Raw genomic sequence first — 27622 nt, 5'->3', positions numbered from 1 at the left:
TATATATATTATATATATTATCTCTTATTTCTAACTAGCCTGGGTGGCCGGCATTGCCTGGGTGTTTGGAGGTGCGTGCTGAGCAAAAAAAAAAAAAAAAAAGCGATAGTAGACAGGCAGCCTCGAACTCGTACCACAAAGGAGGAAAAGAAAGTGAAAAAAGAAAAAGTGACGTCTTTGCCGTTGTGTCCATTGACAAACCGACAAATTAGCAAAACATTGACAAATTAAGGCTAGTCAATCGAAAAGAGGGTATGACTTTTGAAAATATCGTCAAAAAAAAAAAAAAGCAACCCCTTCCTGTAGAAAATTTCCCAGTGGAGGGTGAAGGAATTAATGTTTTTAGCCAATTTTTCGATATTTGTCATCCAAAGAGTCGAGCTCCAAAACGATACTGATCTAGTGAAAATCCGTCGTGTTGAAAGTTTTAGGCAGAAATACATACATTTAAAGATACAGGTGAGATTTATATTATAGATGAACAGTTCCCATATCGTGTAAGGTCTATACAGTAGTTGATTTTCATCCGGCATATGTGCTGGTTTTTTTTTTTTTTTTTTTTTTTTAATCATCTGACTCTCCACTATTCTTCTCTGTCTATAATTTTTACTTTCTCCCATAACGGTAGATGCAAACATCTTGAAATGGTTATCAAGCTATTAAAATAATTAACCAATGAAATAAATATACCCATTACAAAAAGAATATATATATATATATATATATAATTTTAGTCATTTAATGAATTTAAAAAATTATAATGTGAAATTTTTGAATTTCAAATCAAAGGATTTTTATTATTCTATGTAAGAAAAAGAATACATTTGAAATATTATAACTCCTCATCCTATAGGATTTCGATGTCTACCAATATTAACAAATTTACACTTTATTTGCTGAAGTCAGTAAGACACGGAAAATCACAATTAAAAATTTTATTCTGAAGTATATATATATATATATATATATATATATATATATAATATAAAGCTGAACGTCTGTGTGTGTGTGTGTCTGGTCATGAACACGCTCCTATATGGTTGACTATTATAGAAAACTGATCAAGTATATATATATATATATATATATTTGTTCAAAACCAGTTAGATTAATCTATTCCTGACGATAAATTCAAAAGAATTGGAAAGTACTCAAACTTACAATAAATATAGAGATAACATCAGCCTGTTCCAGCCAGAAATTAAGACCATTATTCAGAAGTTAGAAAGGATCAAAAATAGAATTAACAAGCAAAAAAAAACGTCTAAAATTATATATATACTAGCAAAAGTACCCGTCATTGACTGGGTTCAAAAACAGTCTACAGAAAATGGACTCTGATTTATGAAAGTACTAGCGAGGGGTACCCGGCGTTGCTCGGGTGTTTTTCGGGGTATGTGAAAAAAAAGCCGAAGCGCAGTTGGAAAATAGTAAAATGTTTAAAAAAAAAACAGGTGACTGTTTTTGATTGACGTGATGGCGATAGGCATTCAGCAGTTATTTTGTGCGGGACAGTTTTGAATAAATGGGTTTGTTTGTTTTTAAAAAGCTGTTCCCTCGTCTCGATATGAGGAAGTCGACATTGAACAAACTGGCTTTCGGCCTGTGATTAGAGTCGAGTTTCGCTTTTTTTTATACCGAAAACCGAATGTAACGCGTGCCGATGCGGGAAATGTGGAATAATTAAGGTTTGAAAGTCAATAAAATTAAATAGAGAGGCGAGCTCCGTGGATAATTCGTAGATATTACAATTTATAGATGATATAAAAAGTTTTAAAAAGTTGTGAAGCGAGCAAGCGCTTGTTTGAAAGAAGCCTTTCGTGGACATCGAGGAAAAGCGAACATACATACATACATTTTCGCTTTTATATTTATAGATGATAGGTTATGAAAAGGAAGGGTTATAAAGAGATAGCTTCGAATTTAGGGGTATCAAAATCAAAGCAAAATATGATGAAAGTAAAACTAAAATAGATAAACCTCATAATTTATTATACCATACCTGTTCACACTGAAACACTTATAACATTCTGTGGATCTATATTAAAAAAAACCTTGTTAAACTTTGTGACATATTTCCATTCTATGGAGGTCAGGCGCGAACGAACACTCCATAATTTTATTATACCATATTTCTTCAAACTGAAACATAATTATCAAAGTATACTTACGCAGATAGATATGAAAAATGTTTATTAAAGTTTGTGCCTATTTCCATTCTATGGAGGCCAGGCGCGAACGCAGACCCCACAATTTTATTATACCATCCCTATTTAAGTTAAAACATACTTATCAAAGTATTATTATGTACATCTATATCAAAAACACTTGTAAACGTTTTTTTTTTAATTTTTTAATTTCCATACTTTGTGGATCAGGCGCGTATGCAGACCCCACAATTTTAATGAATCATCATTCTGCCAGATCAAACATACCCATTCCTGTGTCTTGATACATCTATCATTATATGTGATTAGTTTTCTATAATAGTCAACCATATACGAGCCTATTCGTGACCAGACACACACACAGACGTTCAGCTTCATATTATATATATATATATATATATATATATATATATATATATATATATAATAAAAACACATTTTTTACACATCCATCTACATATCTATGTAATCAAACCCATTTTATTCTATTTGGGACCAAAGTTTCAAAAGATCCGCTATCGTCTCCTCCCCCATCTCCGTCATCACCAGCCGAAAGACATGTGTGGCAATTCATTATGTAAAGGCACATCCATATTGTCTTTGACACGATCACCGGAAACATGTGTGCAGAAAAATGTCGAAAATATGGAACAGGTGAAATCTGATCACATTTCCAAAACAAAAAAGAAACAACATTCCACCACCAACACCACCACAGTTTCTAAAACAAAAAAAACAAAAAAACACAGTCACATCCCCCAAACATCTGGAGAAACGTAATCCATTCACCCTTATCACCACCTCCTCCTTTAAAACACACACCCTGATTTTAAGTTTGGGAATTTTTTAGATGAGCATTGATAATTCTTAATATTTGAATATTGCAGACTACTGTTCTCGTCTTGAATGTTATTTTGGATTTATATTACAATTCACGGAGATAAGAAAAGTTATTGAAAAATAAAAAAATAGTCATTATCAAAGGCAAGATAAGTTATTTTTTACCTAACTGAAAATTTTTAAGTGTTTTTATTTTAATGTAAAATGCTTATTCGGTTTGAAAAAAAAAGTAATATTCAGCGCTACCAGAGAACAACAAAAACAAAAAAAAATGGCCGCGACGTCTGTTTATATTTTTGAAGTCACAATAATCACTTCAAAATAAGAAATAAAACAAAATGGTGTTAGAAACCCACCTAATAAATGTCACGGTAGCATTTATTGGGTGTGTTTCTATCATCCTTTTGTTTTATTTCGTTTTTTGAAGTGTTTGTCGAGATTTCAAAGACATCTCGGCCATTTAAAAGAAAAAAAAAAGAAAAAAGAACAATCACATACCCCCAACATCTGTATATATATTTTTTTCTTTTTTCATATTATACTAGCACGGTACCCGGTGTGAACCAATCATAAACTACGCTTAAATATGATATTTTAATTTATGTAGATTTCACATTTATTATTACAGAGCAAATTCTCTATTGATTATTATCTTGTACCTAATGTATACTAGTGCAGAGAAGTACTTTAAGTTAACCTACGCCTACCAAGTTCAATTTTTTTTTAATTCTGACTCTTTAGCAGCTATTTTTACCGGCTAAAAAAAAGAAGCAAATTGAATTGGTTCCCAACACTCTTTGTTGTATTTGCTTTTCTGTTTAATATAAGTGGTTTCTACTAATTACTGAGTTGTTGTTTTTTTTTTTTTCGGACGCTTACGAGACCACAACACCAACTCTATTTGGTATAAATAAACTGTAGTCTATGCCTAACTTGTCCACCAAATTCCAATCATGAATATCCAACAGTCTTTGTTTTATGGATTTATCTATGAATCAAAGTTCTATGTGTTGAATTGTTGGGGTTCTGTATAACATGGAGGGGGGTTGTATGTGTGTGTATATATATATATATATATATATATATATATATATAATTATTTACTAAAATAATTAAATACCTACAGACACTAGTGTTTCATCCTTTCGGGAATCATCAGTGCAGGGTGTCATGATTCATGCCAGTTGAGAGATTCGAACCCCGGCAACAGAAGTCATGTCTGGCTTCATTAGCAAGGGCCAGAACCACTCGGCTACCGTCAACTGCGAGATATACAGTTGAAATTTAAACATTCATTCTTTTTTTAATGCTTTTAACGTCAGTCAGAGTGATCTAATCATTATATGACGATCTACGCATATGAACTAAGTTGATTGACTTATTACAACTGAAAATGCTCAACAATAAACAAGTTTCTTAAAGGGGCTGACATAATTATTTACTAAAATAATTAAATACCTACTGACACTAGTGTTTCATCCTTTCGGGAATCATCAGTGTAGAGTGTCATTATTAACGCCACTGAATTCATGTACCATCTAGGGAGTTGACTGTATGAGAGCGTATATATGTGTGTATATTCATGCCACAGTCATCTATATGATGTGTGTAGATTAGTGATGGGACGATTCCAATATTTTTCCCCAATTCCAATACAATTACTAATTCCGTGCTAAATTCTCGATTCCAATACAATTACCGATTCCGATTCTTTATAAATATTTAATTATTTAACTATAAGATTGTTATTTCCCCGATTTTCGTAAAAACACATGTTAAATATGCGGATATTTTCCTAAACGTCAAAACACACTTGTGGAGAGTGATCTAGCGATTTTAGCTTTACTGGTAATTTAAAATCAATAAATATTTATCATTTTATCATTATTACCAGCAATGGAAGATTTTACTTAAAAAAAAATCAAATAAAAAAAAAAATGAATAATTAAAAGAATCGCTTTGGCATCGGAAAATAGGCATCAATTTTTCCAACTCTGATACTCTCAAATTTTCCAATTTTTCTGATTCCCGATTCCAATTAATCGTCCCAAAACTAGTACATATACGTGTCTGTATCTATGACCATTTAGCATTGTGATCATCTAATCTAAGTTCATTATGTGTGTATGTACATTTAAATACAGTTTATGACGAGACAAGCATACACATAAATACTTTTACAACACAACGAATAACACTTATTTAGGGTTTCCACATCTGACCAATCGGGAACATATCTTGTCCATCTTTGGTCTTGTTTTGATAGATCCTTGGAAAAGTTGCAAATGAAGTCTTGGTGGTAATTTATAGCAGTTTTATTCCCGATATCTCCCTCATTGAAAAGCTGCAACACTGACCCTAGATTCTTACTATCGCCATTTCTGGCCCGCTCTACTTGGAGCCATCACAATGTGAAAACCGTCTCTGTCCCTCTCCCAATTCCAACTGGCTCGACTAATTTCCACACATCTCCAAAACGCGATCTTCTCGTCTAAATGATGTCATTAGTACACGTCACTAAGATAATCACCTGATGGTTTTACATGTCATTTTTGTAAGTTGTCAATTAAACTGTTTTGATGACATTTTTAAGTTAACCTTCCTAAATTAATGTAAATAAATATTTATTCTAAATATTTTGATTATTCTGAAACATATTTTAGATGACAAAACTTTTTGCCTTGAATAATCATAATAATCGACTAAATCGACTGTCGAAGTGCTTGGTTCATCACTATCTCGCTTCATGGCTACTTTAGTCCACAAAACAACTCACAACTCCACCAAAACAAAGAAAGCCATTTGCAGAACGTTAAGCTTGTGCTAAATCAAGGCTAAGCAGCGATTGGGTAACTATTTTTAGCTCCTTGACAACACAAAAACACGTAGTCGGAAAAATAGATATCTCACTACTGATGCAATTCTCTATCTATATAAAAGCCAAGTACGTCAAACGATGGAGTACTGCTGCCACATCTGGGAAGGAGCTGCTAAAAACAGCCTATCCTGCCTTGACAGAGTACAAAATAGACTTTGTGGCTTAGTGGGGGATACCCTTTTCTCTTCCCTGCAACCTCTCTCCCACAGAAGAGCCTGTGTTTATTTTATCGTTATTTCCATGGCAAGTGCTCGTCTGAGCTCCAATCTCTGGTCCCCCCTCGCCAATCTTTCACAATAAACACCGGTTTATCTGAAACCACTGTCATTAATTTTCCCCACTCTTTATCTGTGCCTAAATCAAAACATAGATTCCATGAACAAAGATTCTTTCTTAGATGTGCACGCCTGTGGAACTCTCTTTTGTTTGCCTGTTTCCCACCTGACTACAACTTGGATGTCTTTAAGTCCAACATAAACAAATTCCTGATGAATTCTCCCTTAAGTAAGACACTTTATCAAATCTCCAATACTAACGATTACTACGATACTATCCCATTGATTACTGTACACGCAATAACCCTTATCCCCGGGTGGTTTCTGGGCCTTGATAAGTGGTGATCTCCATGTAAGAAAAAAAAAAATATCGGTTAGCGGTAACTCGGTATATAGCATTTTCAGAAATCACAGATATATCGGTAACTTGGTCTGGTAGGGTTAACCACTTAACCACTATCGGCCTCATAATTCCCTTATTATCAGTATTGATGTGTACTAGTTTGTTAACACAAAATTATCAATCAGTCGTCTCGGACTCATCCTTACACGACACGACAACATGCCAGTTGGCAAAAAGACGCAGGACTATTATGGCAAATGGACGTTAAGTATTTTTAAAATTCATCCTAAATGTTTAAACTTGTTTTTCTTGTTTTATTTATGTATTTGTATTTATTTGTATCTACATTCCTGTCTTATTCGTCACCCCCCCCCATGCTACAAAGTAAACAAACGATAAAAAAAAAATAAAAAAATGACGGGAATTATTTTTCTCTATTAGAGTAGATAAAGTTAGGACTTTTAAATAAAAAAAAAAGTTGGGACTTTTTTTTTTTCTTTAAAAAAAAAAAAAAAAAAAAAATGCAATTTTAATATTTACACATCTGAACGTAACGACTTTTATTCTATAAATAAATAGGAACACGTGCACAATTTATCCGGAAATAGTAATCTTCTTACGTTCTAGAAAGACACGACAACATGCCAGTTGGCAAAAAGATGCAGGACTATTATATGGCAAACGGACGTTAAGTATTTTTAAAATTCATTCCAAATGTTTTACATGTTACCTTGTTTAAACTTGTTTTTCGTGTTTTATTTATGTATTTGTATTTATTTGTATCTACTTTCCTGTTTTATTCGTCACCCCCCCCCCATTGCTACAAAGTAAATAAACGATAAAAAAAAAATGCCGGGAATTATTTTTCTCTATTAGAGTAGATAAAGTTAGGACTTTATTTAAGTAATATACTTAATATATATTATTACTGCAAGCTTGCCTGTATTGAAAATGCTTGCTTCCTGGCTAGCCAATCAAACCATCTAATATAGTTAGTCTTATTTTCTATTATATTCGAAATATAATACAGTGACATTAGGAAAGAAAAAGTCACCTATGAAAACGAACCTCCTAAATTAAAACCTTGAATAATTATCCAAACTCGAATGTAAATTAATATTAAGCCGACTTTACAAATTGATAAAAGTTAATTATTGGATTTTAATTATAAGGTGAAGCTCCATTATTCAAACTCGAGATAGATAACGACAAACTTCCACCCATTAATATGGGAGGGGAGATTATCATCAAAAGTGTCCTGAATTGATAATTTAGCACCAGACTTTACTACTTAGATATAAATAAGTCACTTGTATCCGTTCCCCTCCTCTCTCTTTTTTTTTTTTTTTTTTTTAAATGGAGAGTAGATAATACAGTGGATGTGTTATCGGCAGCTCCAGTAAATCTCGCTTCTCCTTTTTTGTCACTCAGTCCTCATTCAATGAGTGATTTTTCTGACAAAGGGTGAAGAAAAAGCTGCTTAAAGGTCGGTAGTACTTGGTGAACAGTAGTCTGAGATGTCGGAAATTTTTCTGTCTCTATGTCTGTCCTTGTGGCCATGTCACTAGTAAGGGTGCTGGCGGTAAACGTTTTGTCTGGGCTGATGTTATCCGCCTGATAGTCAGAGACCCGAACCTTGGATTAACCACTAAGGAGGCTGTCCTATCAGCAGGCGCAAAGTACTGGGACTGCTGTATTGCCATTTGGTGAGTGGATCTGGACCATGCAGTAGTCTCTGGTGGGGCCTCTCGATGCCATACTAGTGGGTAATTGTTACGGCTTTACCTTTTCGTGTGCTACAAAAAAAAAAAAAAAAATAATTTCCTGTCTTTTTCTCTCTTACTTTCCCTCTCTGTACTGCTCTAACCAAATATGCCGACCTGTCTCCACAAATCCCAAAACCTCAACATGAAATATCTCCAGAAAAAAAACTCGAATAAACCTAGAACCCCATCTTCCAATGTAGACCCCTACTACCAGGTCTCCTTCTCCAACATCAGGGGTCTACGTTCCAACCTTCCAGAGGTTGAAACCCAATTACAGGAGATGAAACCGAACATATTATTTCTAAGCGAAACTGGAATAGGGCCGACCACTTCCCTAGATGAGTTCATAATTAACGGATACTCTAATTTAACAGCTAAATCTGACTCCCAAGATCGCCATGGGCATGGAATATGTGCCTACATTAAAGATGGCTTCCCGTGTGGCAGGGATATCTCTAGAGAAGATCCTAACTTACCCTATATGTGCTTCCGGGTTGCACTTGCTAACACCACTGCATTTATATTTGCCCTCTATCGGCCCCACAACAGCAGAGTTACTATCTTTAAGAGCATATCTAAGAAAATAGACCACATCCTGTCTGCACATCCCTCGGCTAACATCCACATCTGTGGTGACTTCAACGTCCATAACATGGAATGGCTAACCCAGTCAAATAAGACAGATGATGAGGAGAGGTTTTGTCATGATTTTGCCATTGCTTATGACCTCACTCAGATTGTTCACGAGCCCACCCGTGTGCCCGATACACCCGGTCAATATGCAAGCCTCCTAGACCTTTTTCTCTCAACTTCCCCTGAGCTATGTTCCTGTTCCATTCATTCTCCTCTAGGATCCTCCGACCACTCAGTTGTATCAGTTAAGATAAAAACGAAATGTAATAAGTCCCCTGATGTACCCCTCCACCGTACTGTATACCGATACTCTATGGCTGACCGTACATTCATATCTGATTTACCTCTGCACTCCATGTTTAAAAAGAAAGTGTCCTCTATAGTATCAGATCTGACCGAATGGTTAATTGTAGGCATAGACCAATTCATACCAACTAAAAATTCCAACAAAAACCTAACAGCCAGCCATGGTTTTCCCCAGAACGGGCTGCTGCTATCGCGCACAGAAATCATTTTTTCCATAGCTACCAAAGTAATAGATGCACTGAAACTAAAGCTGCTTTCAGGACTGCCAGCAACCACTGTAAAAGAGTAATAAAAAATGCAAGAGAGCTATATGCCCAGCCTGTTAAATCTAAGGTAGCTGATCAGCGGCTTGGTTCCCACCAATTTTGGCAAATAACAAATAGGATCCTGAACAGAAGTGTGCGTTCTATCCCAACCATTATCAGTGGACCAGAGGTCATCTCGTCAGCATCAGACAAGGTCAAACTATTTGCAAAGAACTTTGCAACTAATTCTACCCTATGCGACGAAGGCCATCAACTCCCCATATTTCCTTCTATAACACAGAACACGCTAGGTAACATACAAATATCCGTGCATGAGGTCGCCAAACTAATCAAGAACCTTGATTCCAGTAAAGCAACTGGCCCTGATGGCATCCCAATAATAGTGTTAAAAAAGCTTCAACCAGAACTTGCTCCCATACTTACGAAACTGTTTAAGCGCTGCTTTAAGAAGTGCTTTCCGACTCCCTGGAAGACCTCATCAGTTTGCCCTGTATTTAAGAATTCAGGTGATAAGTCATCTCCCTCTCAGTACAGACCAATAAGTCTCCTGTGTGTTATGAGTAAGTTACTGGAATCCATATTAAATAAAGAAGTAGTCAACCACCTCAGCAGGAATAACCTTCTTAGTGACATGCAATATGGTTTCCGCTCTGCAAGATCTGCCACAGATGTGCTGACGATTATATCTCACAGGATTAGTGAATCTCTTGACAAAGGCTTCCTTTCTAGGGCAATTGCTCTTGACATATTAAAGGCCTTCGACAAGGTATGGCATAAGGGTCTACTTCATAAGATTTCTAGCTACGGTATAACTGGAAATGCTTTCTCAATCATTAAATCATTTCTCTCCGATAGGCTCATAAGAGTAGTAGTCGATGGACAAAAATCAGAAGCCTGCAGTATTAATGCTGCAGTCCCTTAGGGGTCAATCCTGGGCCCAACTCTCTTCCTGATCTACATCAATGACCTCCCCAAACACATACTTAAATCATTCGTTGACATCTATGCTGATGACACGACCATCTACGGCAACACATCAAAGGCTGTAAATGACAAAGTTCTCTTTGATTCTCTCTCCTCTGATCCCGAGCGCGTGGTTCAGTGGGGGGAAAACGTGGCTGGTTACCTTTAATGCGTCTAAAACCAAACTCCTATCCTTACATCGTCAACGCTCTGATCCTCATCTGGCATCAATTGGGATGGATGGCTCTCGTCTGGGAGAGGCCCCGTGTTTTGACAAGCTTCTGGGTTTGACCTTTACTCCTGATCTGAAATGGAACACGTACATCAAGTCTGTTGCCAAGGTCGCTGGAAAGATAGTGGGATCCTTCTACCGCTCCAGAAGATATCTCACTACTGATGCAATGCTCTATCTATATAAAAGCCAAGTATGTCCAAGGATGGAATACTGCTGCCATATCTAGACAGGAGCTGCTAAAAACAGCCTAACCTGCCTTAACAGAGTACAAAATAGACTTCGTGGCTTAGTGGGGGATGCCCTTTTCTCTACCCTGCAACCTCTCTCCCACAGAAGAGACGTTGCGAGCCTATCCTTGTTTTATCGTTATTTCCATGGCAGGTGCTCGTCTGAACTCCAATCTCTGGTCCCCCCTCGCCAATTTTTCACGAAAAACACCCGTCTAGCCGAATCCACTGTGAAAAATTTCCCCCACTCTTTATCTGTGCCTAAATCAAAACGTGGATTCCATGAACAAAGCTTCTTTCTTAGAACTGCACGTCTGTGGAACTCTGTTCCATCTGCCTGCTTCCCACCTGACTACAACTTGGATGCCTTCAAGTCCAACATTAACAAATTCCTAATGAACCGCCCCCTTAAGTAAACACTTCATCAAATCTCCACACTAACGTAATGTACTTGCAATAACCCTTATCCCTGAGTGGCTTCGGGGCCTTGATAAGTGGTGACCACTGTGTAAAAAAAAAAAAAAAAAGAAACACCCCATCTTGACCAATGTTAGAAGACAATAAAGGAATTCAAATACAAACATGACAACATAGTAGAATGGAGGAAGGTGTTAACTGACAATTAATTCTAAACAATAGTCTTCTGAAAAGCAAACGTTCAATCTTCACTACAGGTGAAATTAACTAAGACTAAAATAAAAATAACTTATTTAAAACTTCTACCCAGTCATGGCTGACAGAACAAGAAAAATCTACCCCAATGAATTAAATAAAAGGTTCAGATTGATGTCAAATATTACTTCTATTTTTTAATCATTTGTCAGTCATAGAATATACATTGATACACTGATTCTCATGCGATCACCAAAGTTAAGCAACAATGAGTTTGGCTCTTACCAGATGGGTGACCATTTGAGAATACCAAACATTGTATGTGGGAGGACATTAACAACACCCTACAAGAACTGCAAAAACTTAATGTCGTCATCATCTCCGCTTGTGAATCTAATATTCCTTAGAAACTTCCTCATTTGAAAGAAGCCGGTTCAGCCCATCTACTGTTTCAGCATTGTGATTATTGAATAAGACAGAAAGAAAGTGCAGTCGAGATGAGTGTGTAGCAAAAATTTATTGCCTTTACATTACTCGAGTCATTATTTCAAATTTTTACAATCGAAACAATCGTCCTCATCGGAATACAGATTTGTCACATGTGATGTGATTCTACATTCTAAAGTCCGATCAATCCTTTGAAGAAATGCGCAAAAATGACAGACAACTTTGACTGTTCATACAAGATTCATTTCAACAGCTAACACATTGAATCTTCATAATATGATTCAAAACAGACTAGCGGAACCTGTGGTAATTCCACGGGGGATTCATTCATACGTAATATATTGATATTGGCATTCTGTAGATGTTCAGCGTAAATGGAGACGCTCTGATATTATTGTAGCTTTTTTGTTAAAATGCAAAAGTATTTATCTAAGCTAGCAGGGACGCCCGGCATAGCCCGGTTTTAAAGTATGCTTAAATATGATATTTTAATTCTTGCAGATTTCGTATATATTATTATAGAGTTAATGTTCTAGCGATTTTTATATATTATAAAGTTGCGAATTCAAAAATAAAAAAAATATATATCCATATGACTTGGGTGGATTAGTTTGACTCAAAACCGAAATAAAAACTTATGAAAAAATATATAAATATATATATCATGTATATTTAGGCAGCATTTTCGGATTTAGGCAAATATTATTGAATAGCACAGAGTTATTCTGTTTTACAATTTTCCTTTTTATCTTCTCCAATCTCCGAATAGTCCTTTTTGTGTTCTTCTCGAAATTGTATAAGTTGGATCCATAATCGCGAGCGCTTTCGACAGAAGTACTTCTATCATCCTCAGGCATATTGTAGAAATATATACATAAATTTCTACATTTATTTCTCCAATATGCCTGAGGATGATAGAAGTACTTCTGTCGAAAGCGCTCGCGATTATGGATCCAACATATACAATTTCGAGAAGAACACAAAAAGGACTATTCGGAGATTGGTGAAGATAAAAAGGAAAACTGTAAAACAGAATAACTCCATGCTATTCAATAATATTTGTCTAAATGAATATATATATATGTATATATATATATATATATATATATATATATATAACTTGAGTTTTTTCAGCCATAATCGAAACCGAAACTTATCAACAATTCTTGGTAAAATTGTATATGACAAGAAATGGAAGTACATAACAATTCAAAGGACCCGGATGTAAGCGTGACACAGAAAAGAACATACATGCTATCGTATTAATATATAGATTAGAGATGAAGCTAGATTTTTTTTTTTTGTATTTCAACTTTATTATACATAGAAATGCTATTTGCTTTAATAATCAGGTTGGTGCAAAAGGTTTTACCGGTTTGTAGAGGACATTTTAAACAACTGTAATTTATTTTATGAATATCGTTATTACTTAAAGATACCATCACGATTAATGCATAACTTTTTCTTTCGGATTATTAAAAGCATCATTTATATTTTTCTGTAATATTCTCACCCATGTTGACCTGAAAACGACCTTCCTTAGTCAACAGAAAATTAAATCATCTTCCATCATGATAATGCTCGTCCTCATACAACACTACTGACCAAAGATCTCCTAGGAGAATTCAGTTGGGAAATTTTGCCTCAACCTGCATATTCTCCGGACCTCACTCCCTCAGACTGTCACTTATTTTTAGAATTACAAAACCATTAAGATGGCGTTAAGTTAATATTACGAGAGGAGATTGAACATGAGTTAGATTCATATTTCACATCAAAACCTGGCCGAACGAAACACATCAGATCAGAGGATTTGCTAAGAGAAGTCCTCATACAACAATACTGATGAAAGATCTTATTTTTTTTCTTTTTTTTTTTTCATAGGAGTCACCACTTATCAAGGCTTGGAGGCCACTCGAGCATAAGGGCTAAAGAGTGTACAGTAGTCAATGGGACAATATCATAGTAATGGTTAGAAATTTGGCAAATTGGATGACTTAAGGGGAAGGACTTGTTTACATTGGACTTGAAGACGGCTATATTGTAATCAGCTGGAAAGCAGGCAAACAGAAGAGAGTTCCACAGGCGTGCAATTCTTAGAAAGAGGCTTTGTTCATGGAATCTACATTTAGGTTACGGCACAGAAAAAGAGTGGGGGGAATTAATAATGTTTTCCACTAGACAAGTGTTCCTCATGAAAGTTTGGTGAGGGGGGACCATAGATTTGAGCTCAGACAAGCACTTGCCATGAAAATAATGATAAAGAAGAGACAGACTCGCAATGTCTCTTCTGTGAGAAAGAGATTGCAGGGAAGAAAAAAGGGGCATCCCCATTAGGCTGCAAAGTCTATTTTGAACTTTGTCAAGGCAGGATAAGATCTTTCTAGCAGCTCCTGCTCAGATGTGGCAAAAGTACTCCATCCTTGGACATACCTGGCTCTTATATAGGTAAAGAATTGCATCAGCAGTGAGATATCTACTGGATGGATAGAAGGATCCCACCATTTTCCAAGCAACCTTAGCAACGGATTTAATGTACGTGAATTTGGTTGGAAAATCTTGCCCTATCCTGCATATTCTCCTGACTTAGCTCCCTCAGACTATCATTTATTTGGAGAATTAAAAAGCAATTTAGATGGCCTTAGGTCAACATATCGAAAATAGACCGAGCATAAATTAGATTTATATTAAACATCAAAAACTAAACTTTACAAATGGGGCATTTTATACGCTCGTTGGCAGATGGAATCAAATTATAGAGAGCAAAGGTTGTAATACGCAAGATTAAAAATTTTGAAGAACAATTTTCATTTTTACATTTAGTTACATTTTCAAGATTAAATTTTACATTGGCAAAATCTTTTGAACATATAATGTTAATGAATTCATATCTTGTTATCAGTCAGCAATCTAAAGTTTCAAATTTCTCGGCGGCAGTGGCCGTGTCTGCTAGGCCCTCATCCAGCTTTCTCTCACCCAATTACAGCATCATGACAGATCCATGATAAGATGGATCTGTCATGTAAAATTTGAACAGAACCAACACATTAGGTTAGAGGATTTGTCGAAAGCACTACATTTGTCCATCATCGAAGTTATATATACAGCATAATCAGTGATGTACAGTATAATCACGTTGACACACCGGTTCCTGTTGAATCACCGAAGTTAAGCAACGTTGAACCTGGTCAGTACAAAATGGGTGACCATTTGGGACTTCCAGGTGCTGTATGTGCTCTCTGCTTATCTCAGCATTGTTTCCAATCATCCTGGATTTCTCCTTGTCACTGGACTCAAACAATGCCGAATCAGGAGAGGTGCAGTTGGTGATTGCGCAACCCTTGCCTCACAATTACATGTGCAGTTGGATATCCTTTGTCTTTTGAGACTGAACGGTGGCAGTGATATACCGTTACCTGTCAGATCCCTGAAGTTAAGCAACGTTTAGTCTGGTCATTACAAAAATGGGTAACCAATTTGATAATTCTAGGCGCTGTATGTAGGAGGACGTCAACACCTCCCTGCAAGAGTTGCAAAAACTTAACGCTGTAATCTCCCCTAACGGGGATATACATGTGACTGAAGAGCACTTGTGAATTTAATACTCCCATGAAATTTCCTCCTTTGGAGGAAGACAGTTAAACCCGAATAGGGTTAGTGCTGTTTCACACACACCCACCGAAGTTATCCTAGGAACGAATCAATTATGCTGTAGAAGCATGAATGCCTTAAATCACAGACGGATTGGCTAGTCAAAGACAGATTGGCTAGTCAAAGAAAGATTGACTAGTCAAAGAAAGATTGGCTAGTCAAAGAAAGATTGACTAGTCAAAGAAAGATTGACTAGTCAAAGAAAGATTGGCTAGTCAAAGAAAGATTGACTAGTCAAAGATTGACTAGTCAAAGAAAGATTGACTAGTCAAAGAAAGATTGACTAGTCAAAGAAAGATTAGCTAGTCAAAGAAAGATTAGCTAGTCAAAGAAAGATTGACTAGTCAAAGAAAGATTGACTAGTCAAAGAAAGATTGACTAGTCAAAGAAAGATTGACTAGTCAAAGAAAGATTGACTAGTCAAAGAAAGATTAGCTAGTCAAAGAAAGATTAGCTAGTCAAAGAAAGATTGGCTAGTCAAAGAAAGATTGACTAGTCAAAGAAAGATTGACTAGTCAAAGAAAGATTGACTAGTCAAAGAAAGATTGGCTAGTCAAAGAAAGATTAGCTAGTCAAAGAAAGATTAGCTAGTCAAAGAAAGATTGACTAGTCAAAGAAAGATTGACTAGTCAAAGAAAGATTAGCTAGTCAAAGAAAGATTGGCTAGTCAAAGAAAGATTGACTAGTCAAAGAAAGATTGGCTAGTCAAAGAAAGATTGACTAGTCAAAGAAAGATTGACTAGTCAAAGAAAGATTGGCTAGTCAAAGAAAGATTGACTAGTCAAAGAAAGATTGACTAGTCAAAGAAAGATTGACTAGTCAAAGAAAGATTAGCTAGTCAAAGAAAGATTAGCTAGTCAAAGAAAGATTGACTAGTCAAAGATTGACTAGTCAAAGAAAGATTGACTAGTCAAAGAAAGATTGACTAGTCAAAGAAAGATTGACTAGTCAAAGAAAGATTGACTAGTCAAAGAAAGATTGACTAGTCAAAGAAAGATTGACTAGTCAAAGAAAGATTGACTAGTCAAAGAAAGATTGACTAGTCAAAGAAAGATTGACTAGTCAAAGAAAGATTGACTAGTCAAAGAAAGATTGACTAGTCAAAGAAAGATTGACTAGTCAAAGAAAGATTGACTAGTCAAAGAAAGATTGACTAGTCAAAGAAAGATTGACTAGTCAAAGAAAGATTAGCTAGTCAAAGAAAGATTAGCTAGTCAAAGAAAGATTGACTAGTCAAAGAAAGATTGACTAGTCAAAGAAAGATTGACTAGTCAAAGAAAGATTGACTAGTCAAAGAAAGATTGACTAGTCAAAGAAAGATTGACTAGTCAAAGAAAGATTAGCTAGTCAAAGAAAGATTAGCTAGTCAAAGAAAGATTGGCTAGTCAAAGAAAGATTAGCTAGTCAAAGAAAGATTAGCTAGTCAAAGAAAGATTGACTAGTCAAAGAAAGATTGACTAGTCAAAGAAAGATTGACTAGTCAAAGAAAGATTGACTAGTCAAAGAAAGATTGACTAGTCAAAGAAAGATTGACTAGTCAAAGAAAGATTAGCTAGTCAAAGAAAGATTAGCTAGTCAAAGAAAGATTGACTAGTCAAAGATTGACTAGTCAAAGAAAGATTGACTAGTCAAAGAAAGATTGACTAGTCAAAGAAAGATTGACTAGTCAAAGAAAGATTGACTAGTCAAAGAAAGATTGACTAGTCAAAGAAAGATTGACTAGTCAAAGAAAGATTGACTAGTCAAAGAAAGATTGACTAGTCAAAGAAAGATTGACTAGTCAAAGAAAGATTGACTAGTCAAAGAAAGATTGACTAGTCAAAGAAAGATTGACTAGTCAAAGAAAGATTGACTAGTCAAAGAAAGATTGACTAGTCAAAGAAAGATTGACTAGTCAAAGAAAGATTGACTAGTCAAAGAAAGATTAGCTAGTCAAAGAAAGATTAGCTAGTCAAAGAAAGATTGACTAGTCAAAGAAAGATTGACTAGTCAAAGAAAGATTGACTAGTCAAAGAAAGATTGACTAGTCAAAGAAAGATTGACTAGTCAAAGAAAGATTGACTAGTCAAAGAAAGATTAGCTAGTCAAAGAAAGATTAGCTAGTCAAAGAAAGATTGGCTAGTCAAAGAAAGATTGACTAGTCAAAGAAAGATTGACTAGTCAAAGAAAGATTGGCTAGTCAAAGAAAGATTGGCTAGTCAAAGAAAGATTGGCTAGTCAAAGAAAGATTAGCTAGTCAAAGAAAGATTAGCTAGTCAAAGAAAGATTGACTAGTCAAAGAAAGATTGACTAGTCAAAGAAAGATTGACTAGTCAAAGAAAGATTGACTAGTCAAAGAAAGATTAGCTAGTCAAAGAAAGATTAGCTAGTCAAAGAAAGATTGGCTAGTCAAAGAAAGATTGACTAGTCAAAGAAAGATTGACTAGTCAAAGAAAGATTGGCTAGTCAAAGAAAGATTAGCTAGTCAAAGAAAGATTAGCTAGTCAAAGAAAGATTAGCTAGTCAAAGAAAGATTGACTAGTCAAAGAAAGATTGACTAGTCAAAGAAAGATTAGCTAGTCAAAGAAAGATTAGCTAGTCAAAGAAAGATTAGCTAGTCAAAGAAAGATTGACTAGTCAAAGAAAGATTGACTAGTCAAAGAAAGATTGACTAGTCAAAGAAAGATTGACTAGTCAAAGAAAGATTGACTAGTCAAAGAAAGATTGACTAGTCAAAGAAAGATTGACTAGTCAAAGAAAGATTAGCTAGTCAAAGAAAGATTGACTAGTCAAAGAAAGATTGACTAGTCAAAGAAAGATTAGCTAGTCAAAGAAAATTGAAAGCAAGTAATTCGACAAAACTGAACAATTTGTATTATTCACACAACGTTTCAGCCACTGTGACCTCTGATCTTTCCCAAGTGTATTTTGTTGAACTCGGGAATCTACACAGAATTTTGAATTGTACCCTTCCCGAGTTTGACAAGTTGCTCTTGAATAAGGTCATAGGTTACATCTGCCAAAATGTTGAGGGAATAAGTAGTTCAAATAATCCAAAGAACATGAATTATGAAAAATTTAAAAACAAGACCGTAAAGAGTGGAATTTAAAGACAGCCGACCTGCTGAATCATTACAAGTGGAAGGTGAGTTTGCACAATATCAGAAAACGTGGGACAAGAGAAAAGTGATGGTAAATGAACAAGTGAATAATAATAAGAAGAAGGAAAAGAAGAAGGAAAAGAAAAAGGAGAAGAAAAAGAAGAAGAAGAAGAATGGGGGAGGAAAAAGGAGAACAAGAAGGTGAAGAAGAACAGCAACAAGAGAAAGAAGAAAAAGAAGACGATGAAGAAGAGGAAGGAGGAGGTGAAAAAGAAGAGAAAGAAGAAGAGGGAGAAGAAAAAGAGGGAGATGGAGGAAAAAAGAAGAGGGAGGAAAAAAGAAGAGAGAAGAAAAAGGACGAAGAAGGAGAAGAAAAGGGAGAGGAAGAAGGAAAAAGAGGAAAAAAGAAGAGGGAAAAAGAAGAAAAAGAAGAGGAGGAAGAAGGAGAAGAAATAGAACAACAACAGCATGAAAAAGAAGAGAAAGAGGAAGAAAAAGAAAAAGAAGTTTAAATAAATGCACTTGACAATCACGTTATGTCAGGCTTTCTTGAGTAGTTAAAAAACTGCTTGTATCAATATGAATATGAATTTTGTCTGTTTTTTTTTCAAACGTTTTTAGTATGTCATCATATGAAAAATTTCTTTCTTAATTCTCTTATTGTCAGTCTTATTTGCGTTGACTTGTTTGAGTTCGTTATTACAGTGTTACCAATTGGTCATCTTGGATCCACCCTTGACAACCCCATCTCGACCACTCTCTCTCTCTCTCGGTTTTTCTCTGAATGAATAAAGAAAAATAGAAAATGTAATATCTGACATCAATCACCTTTCCCAGCCGCAGACGACAAAAAAAAAATGGTTCAGGAATGTTGCTCTGTCGTGTTAAGTTGCAACTGAAATGACGAAGACATCTTACATTTGGTGGTCCTTCAGTTTTTAGAAAGTAAAATAATATCGGCAAAAAAAAAAAAAAAAATTATAAAAGATAAAAATGAAGCTTAGATTTATTGTCACATACGGAGCTCAACGGGTGGGAAGTGTCTCACTACTAACGTGAGGACAGAACCCCCCACCCCCGTGCCTCATCTCCCAACACAAAACAATTTCACACTAGAGGATGGGTTATCAAAGGAGGGGGCAGGATGCAACATTGGCGTGAGGGCGGTAGAGAAAGACTGCACCCTTCATGTTTTTATTATTCGTTGTTAAATTATAATTTAATTTTCTTGTTTTTATAAGTGATAGTAGCAACATGGGAACGCCACCTTTGTATTCAAATTATCTTTAAAAAAAATAATAAAAATATAAATATATATATATATATATATGATTTTCCAAATCACATCCTTACATCATTCGTAGAGATTTATGCTGATGACACTACCATCTATTGTAGAACATCAAAGACCGTAAACGACCAAGTTCTCTCTGATTCTCTCTCCTCTGATCTTGAGCATGTGGTACAATGGGGAAAGAGGTGGCTGGTTATTTTTAATGCATCTAAAACCAAGATTCTATCGTTACATCATCAACGATCTGATGCCCATCTGGCATCTATTAAAATGAATGGCTTTCGTCTTGGGGGGGAGGGCTTCATGTTTTGACAAGCTTCTGGGCTTGACCTTTACTCCCGATCTGAAATGGAACACATATATCAAATCCATTGCCAAGGTCGCTGGAAAAATAATAGGATCCTACTACCACTCCAGTAGATATCTCACTCCTGATGCAATTCTCTACCTATATAAAAGCCAGGTACGGCCAACGATGGAGTACTGTTGCCACATCTGGGCAGGAGCTGCTAGAAGCAGATTATCCTGCCTTAACAGAGTTCAAAATAGACTTTGTAGCTTAGTGAGGAATACCCTTTTCTCTTCCCTGCAACCTCTTTCCCACAGAAGAGATGTTGCGAGTTTGTCTCTCCTTTATCGTTATTTTCATGGCAAGTGATCCCCCCTCGCCAAACTTTTATGAAAAACACTCGTCTAGCCAAAACAACTATCCATAGTTTCCCACACTCTTTATCTATGCCTAAACCTAAATGTAAATTCCATGAACAAAGTTTCTTTCTTAGAACTGCACGCCCGTCGAACTCTCTTCCGTTTGTCTGCTTTCCAACTGACTACAATCTGATTGTCTTCAAGTCCAACGTAAACAAGTTTTTGATGAACCGCCCCCCCCCCAAGTAATCCAATTTACAAAATTTCCACTACTTATGTTTACTACACTATAATCACATTGACTAATGTATACCCATTAACCTTTATCCTCGAGTGGCCTCCGGGCCTTGATAAGTGATGATTCCTGTGTAAAAAAAAATATATATATATATACATATTCATCCACATACAGTGCTGTTTCATTGCATCACAACTCATTAGTGCGGCTAGACATACACCTTTTCACAGTCATGGATCGAACCTATAACCATCGTGTTGATAGTCGGCAGCTTTACTCATTGGACTGTGAATCAGTACCAGTAAATATTTCTCAAGTGTCGATTAAATTAACAACTTGCCCATCGCAAAGTGCTCAAACTATCAGTTTGCTTACAAACAAACTAATAGCAGGCTTCGCTTAATTGCTTAAATACGCATTAGGTGAAAATATATTTTCATAAAGTGCTCAAACCAAAGTCGGGTGGGCTTAAAATAGTCGTCCACATACAGTACTGCTTCGTTGTATCACAACGAATCAGTGCAGCTAGACATACACCTTTGCCCAGTTGTAAATCGAACCTACAACCGTCGTGTTGACAGTTGGCAGTTATAACCATCGGACTATGAATCAGTGCCTGTAAATAATATATATATATATATATATATATATATATATATATATATATATATATATATATATATATATAAAAAATAAAAATTACAATTAAATTTACCAAAATGATCCAAGATGGTAAAATTAAAGTATATTATAAATATTAAAGAATTAATATTTATAAAATTATCTCAGCCAGATGTAAAAGCTCGATAAAACCAAATAGGAAATAGAGCTTATAATATGAGCAAACAGTTAATAAAATATGTTAAAAAAACACTTTGAAATGAGTTGAAAACATATTTAATCTGAAAAGGAAACACTAGATAAGTGGATAGTCCTTAATCCGCGGAGTTTCAAAGAAATACTTTCCTTCTCATCAGAGGGTAGGAATTAGCAAAATGCAGGATCGGATTTTGCATGCAAAAGTATTTGATGAAACAACAAGTAAGTCAAAGATCTTACTTGAAAATAAAAAAGTGAAGCAGAGGGAATATGGTGAAGAAAAAGATATATGAAGACTAAATAGTTTTCCAACGAATGATAAAAAATATAAAAATTAAATAAGTTTTTTTTTATAGTTTTAAAGGTTAAAAACTTCCAAGATTTATATATATATATATATATATATATATATATATATATATATATAGATATATATATATAAGTATAAATAAAACGTGTAAATCAAAAATTTACGTGTACAAATTTATTTTTCAACAGAATACCTCCAATAAAAAAGGGGGGGGTGAAATATCTTTATTCTGCAGAGTTGTTGTAATTTATCTGGTCAGAGTATCTCGAATTTCTCATGGCATTGATATAAACTCCAAAACTGATATATACATCTTTCGATTCATGATATTTACAAAGGACAATATCACATCTTGGATTCAACCAGTTCCGGTTTGGAATTTTTTTTTTCTTTTTCCCCTCTTTCTTGTTTGTTTATACGCCCTGACAAATTTTATACAAACATTATTTTGCAAGCATAATAATACATTTTATGAAAATGCAGTTTCAGAAAGTGCTAAAACCAGCAGATTTTAGCTCCGCAGTATATACATAATCTGTTAACCAGTTTCTATCACCTGATGAGAAAAAAATTACATTCTTTGAAACTCTGCGGAATAAGGATATTTCACCACTTTTTTTTATTGCAGGTATTCATTAATTTGTACAATTTTTGATTTACAGTTTTTATTTATACTTCTCATTGTATGGAAATTCTTTTACTTGGTTGGAATAAATATAAACATTAATACATTTATTGGACAGAAGCTTACTTTTACATTTATCTAGTAAACTTCTCCTGTTGATTATATATATATAGTAAGTTATAAAAATATATATGGCAATAAAGCTACACAGAATATTCCGCGTTTCATCCACGCTAGGATTTGTCGAGCTTATTTGAAGAGTTGTGGTTGTTTCGCGTTTTTTTTATATATGCATATTCTATTTAGTTTTTAGTTAGCCAATCAGCTTCCTAGTTTCCATCACTTCCTTTCTAATCAGCCAATGGGCAGGCACTTACAGGACGAAGGCCCAGTTGACTTTAGGTTCAACTCTTCATTTTTGTGTGCTTTTTTAGTGGGAAGTGTAGATATCTAGTGATCTGACCTATTTTAAACCTAGGTGTAGTTAAATGTGCTTTTTTTTTAATATTATGTTATATATATATATATATATATATATATATGAATGATAATTTATGTATATGTATGTTTATTTTATTTTATTTTTTTCCTGCTCTTGATTCTGCAGAGGCATCAGATCTTGTGGGATTATTCATTCTATATGCCCTCACAAGCATATTTGATACTACAGTTATCGGCCTATTTAGAGATGATGGACTAGGTATAATAAAAGACTCCAACAAAGTCAAGGGAGATAACTTTAAGAAAATCATACACAAGGAAATGAAAAAAATAGGCCTAAAAGTAGACATACTAGCTGACATAAAAATAACAAACTTTCTGGATGTTACGTTAAATTTAGATAAAAACACATATGAACCCTACTTAAAAGATAACGCTAATCCAATATACGTAAACCCAAAATTTAATCACCCACCATCAATTATAAAACAGATTCCTAACTCGTAAGTAGACTCAGCAATAACTCAAGTGATGAAAATATATTTAACAGGTCAATCAATATCTACGAAAGAGCCCTAAAAATAGTGGATACAAAAATATTGATATCAAATATAAGCAACAAAACACCAATAACACTAAAATAAAAATAAAAGAAAAAGAAATATAATCTGGTATATGGCGCCATACAATTAAATGTTAAAAACAAAACTTGGCAAGGAATTTCTAGATCTCATCGAAAAGCACTTCCCTATAACCAATCCCTTACACAAAATTTTCAATAAATATATGACAACCAAAAAAGAAAAATTGGAAGAAAAGTTGTAAGGAAATTTTTTTTTTCAGAAATGTTTTTGTGTGTGTGTGTGTGTATGAAAGGAAGGAAAAAAATTGGAAGAAAATGTTTTTTTATGTTAATGTTTGGTGGTTGAGGGAGGAATTTGTTACAAGCCAGGAAATATTTCTTTTCTTTCCAGTAACAATAAATTAGTAACACTATCTTTCATTTCTTTTTTTTTTTTTGGGCTTTCTGAATAATTTACTTTAATTTTTAATTAAATTTTCTTGCAATTTATATATAAAATATGTCTGCTTACATTCCTATCGGCTAAAGCCCAACAGAGCATTTGATATCACTTTCTCATAACTTCTACTATAGAGATCGACCTAAGTTTATGTTTATTTCCATCATCTGCTGGGTATGGTATAATAAATTATGGGGTTCATCTATTTTATTTTTACTTTCATCATATTTTGCTTTGGTTTTGATACCCCCAAATTCAATCCAAATTTACAACCCTTCCTTTTCATAACCTATCATACTTTCATAAATCAGAGTCCATTTTCTGTAGGCTGTTTTTGAACCCAATCAATGACAGGTACTTTTCCTAGTATATATATATATATATATATATATATATATATATATATAAAAGCATTTCATCCAAGATATGAAAATTGTTAGACAAAATGTTTTTAAAAATAAAGGTACAAGATTCAATTTGAAATTTATTTATCTTAAAAGTGCACTTTTATAAATTTTACAAAGTAAGGTATAAAAATTTAATTTAAATTGAATCAAAAAATTATCTTAGATTTAATTTATGTAACGTACATTCTGTTGCACTTTTAAAAAAAAAATAATTGAAAATTTTATATCTATATCATTAATTGCTAGATGAAAGATAATGTTTTTAAATTGCAACAAAATGTATATTACATAAAATAAATTCAAGGTAATTTTTTGATTCAATTTACATTAAATTTTTACCTTACTTTGTAAAATTTATAAAAGTGCACTTTGAAGATAAATAAATTTCAAATTGAATCTTGTAACTTTATTTTTAAAGTCTATAGTAAAAACATTTGGTTTAACAATTTTCATGTCTTGGATGAAATGCTTTTCTAACTTGTATCTTATCTTTTTAAGATTATATTTTAAAACTCTCCTTCTCTCTATTTCAGTTTGTATTTCTCTTCACACCACAACTCATTTTTGCAACCCCCTCTTTGTATTATTACAGGTCTGAATAGTTCTCTGTTTCAGTTTGTATTTCTCCTCACACCACACTTCATTTTTTGCAACCCCCTCTTTGTAGTACAGGTCTGAATAATGAGAAAATCTTAATTTTTTTTAACAAAAACTTTAAAATAACTTTTTTAGATTAAATTTTTTTTAACTTCTTTCAGAATAGAAAATCTTTAAAATTTAATAAGGAACATATTTCATATAGGTTTCATTAACAAATATTCAATACATAACGAGAAAAATAGAGATGAAAATTTCAAAAGGACTATATAACTGGTTACGGTCAATAGTAGTCCTCACCAGCGAAAGTCTTTGTTATTGTTATTCTATTATTATTATTATTTAAAACATTTTGTGTCCTGCTCTTTCGTGCGAGGACTAATATATATATATATATATATATATATATATATAGTTCGCTTTTGGAATTGATTAAGCTGATACTTTGAGGGAAGTGATTATATTGTAAAGGTGACAAGACTTAGAACCTGGAGAAAGAAAAAATTCTCCAAATTTCAGTTTTTGTGGGGAATATTTATAAGGGTTTTTAAAAAGTATAATAAAATTTTAAAATTCAAATATTTCAGATTTGCATTAAATTTGATCCATAATAATTAGATACCAATTTGGCAAGATTTCAATTTCAAGAGTTCTTAAGTTTAAACTTTAAGTTTTAAAATCAAAATAATGTAATTGTGTGTATTTAGGCAGCATATTTTCATTTTGGCAAACATTATTAAATAACAAGTATTTTTGTGTGATAGTTTATTTTGTATTTAAGTTACATTAGTTTAGCTTCTATGGATTTTTTATTCCATTTTTATTTTGTGAGTACTTCTGATTAAATTTAGTTAATTAAAATTAGTTTAATTAAATTTAGTGTTAGCATTACTGTGTCCATGTCTTTACAGTTCAGGTTTTTTTAACAGCTAATAATTTACGACTTTAAAATGAGCGTTTGTTTGATAAGATATTACATGCTAAATAAACGTCCTCTGAATAAGATTTAAATAGAAAATAAAATACTTTTAAAAAAGTACCACTTATATATACAATAACAAAAACACGAATGAGGAGTATTGGTAATATATATATATATATATATATATATATATATATATATATATATTTCTGTAGGAAATAAAATATGGGGGACTATTAAAGAACAAGAAAACAGTAAAGCATCAAGAAATAGTGGTTGGGGAAGAAGTAAGTAACAGACACAGAAAACATATAAGAAGGAGTAAAGATAGAAAAAACATAGGAGTAAAACAGAAAAAACATATGAGAAGTAAAATAGAAAAAACATGAAAAAAGAAGTAAAATTGCAAAAACATATAAAAAGGAGTAAAGATAGAAAAAACATATAAAAAGGAGTAAAGATAGAAAAAACATATAAAAAGGAGTAAAGATAGAAAAAACATATAAAAAGGAGTAAAGATAGAAAAATTATATAAAAAGGAGTAAAGATTAAAAAAAAACATATAAAAAGGAGTAAAGATTAAAAAAACATATAAAAAGGAGCAAAGATTAAAAAAACATATAAAAAGGAGTAAAGATAAAAAAACATATGAAAAGGAGTAAAGATAAAAAACATATAAAAAGGAGTAAAGATAGAAAAAAACATAGGAGTAAAACAGAAAAAACATATGAGGAGTAAAATAGAAAAAACATGAAAAAAGAAGTAAAATTGCAAAAACATATAAAAAGGAGTAAAGATAGAAAAAACACATAAAAAGGAGTAAAGATAAAAACATAAAAAGGAGTAAAATAGAAAAACATGAAAAAAGAAGTAAAATTGCAAAAACACATTAAAAGGAGTAAAGATTAAAAAAACACATAAAAAGGAGTAAAGATAGAAAAAACATAAAAAGGAGTAAAGATTAAAAAAAACATATAAAAAGGTGTAAAGATAAAAAAAGCATATAAAAAGGAGTAAAGATAAAAAAAACATAAAAAGGAGTAAAGATAGAAAAAACATAAAAGGAGTAAAAAAAAATCTTAAAAAATAATCTTAAACAAACGATTATGATCTCAGTCTATTCATTTCTAAACAATGTATTAATAAATAATGGTTGGTGCCTGGCCTTCCCTGGCCATAAAATACGCTTTAATATATTTTAATTCATGCAGATTTCATATTTATTATTATAGTCAATTCTCTATTCAACATTATACATATATAGCATACAGCAGAACACCAGAATACGTTTTTTTGAGGTTACAATGTGGAATACAATGTTTTTCCAATCCCTGGTTATGGCATTTGCCCCACCTTACGGTGTTATATATAATGTTATTTGATTATATACATCTGTATTACTGTACTGTATTTTGTTACTAATTTTTAATGCAGTATCCCAGAGTTCTACTGTACTGATTTCAAAAGTTTTAAAAAAGTGACTTGAGTGCCATCAGCTAAAATCGAAACCAAAAACATTTAATGCTCCAACCATGTTTGCTACAGTTTGAGCGAACTCAACAGATAAAAAAAAATTATAAAATTAAACCCCTTTTTGCTATGATTAGTT

The 27622-nt window shown here is 33.5% G+C and overlaps 1 protein-coding gene across 3 annotated transcripts in view; it reads right to left on the bottom strand.

The window, feature by feature from the left end:
• Positions 1–27622, bottom strand: part of LOC145255812 (dnaJ-like protein 60) — a 111987-nt gene that overhangs the window by 25644 nt on the left and 58721 nt on the right. The gene's annotated exons all lie outside the window — the stretch shown is intronic.

This window comes from Euprymna scolopes, chromosome 31, assembly GCF_053919585.1.
Source record: "Euprymna scolopes isolate OS-2025 chromosome 31, ASM5391958v1, whole genome shotgun sequence".
Taxonomy (NCBI): Eukaryota; Metazoa; Mollusca; class Cephalopoda; order Sepiida; family Sepiolidae; genus Euprymna; species Euprymna scolopes.
This window is presented reverse-complemented; position numbering and strand designations above follow the sequence as displayed.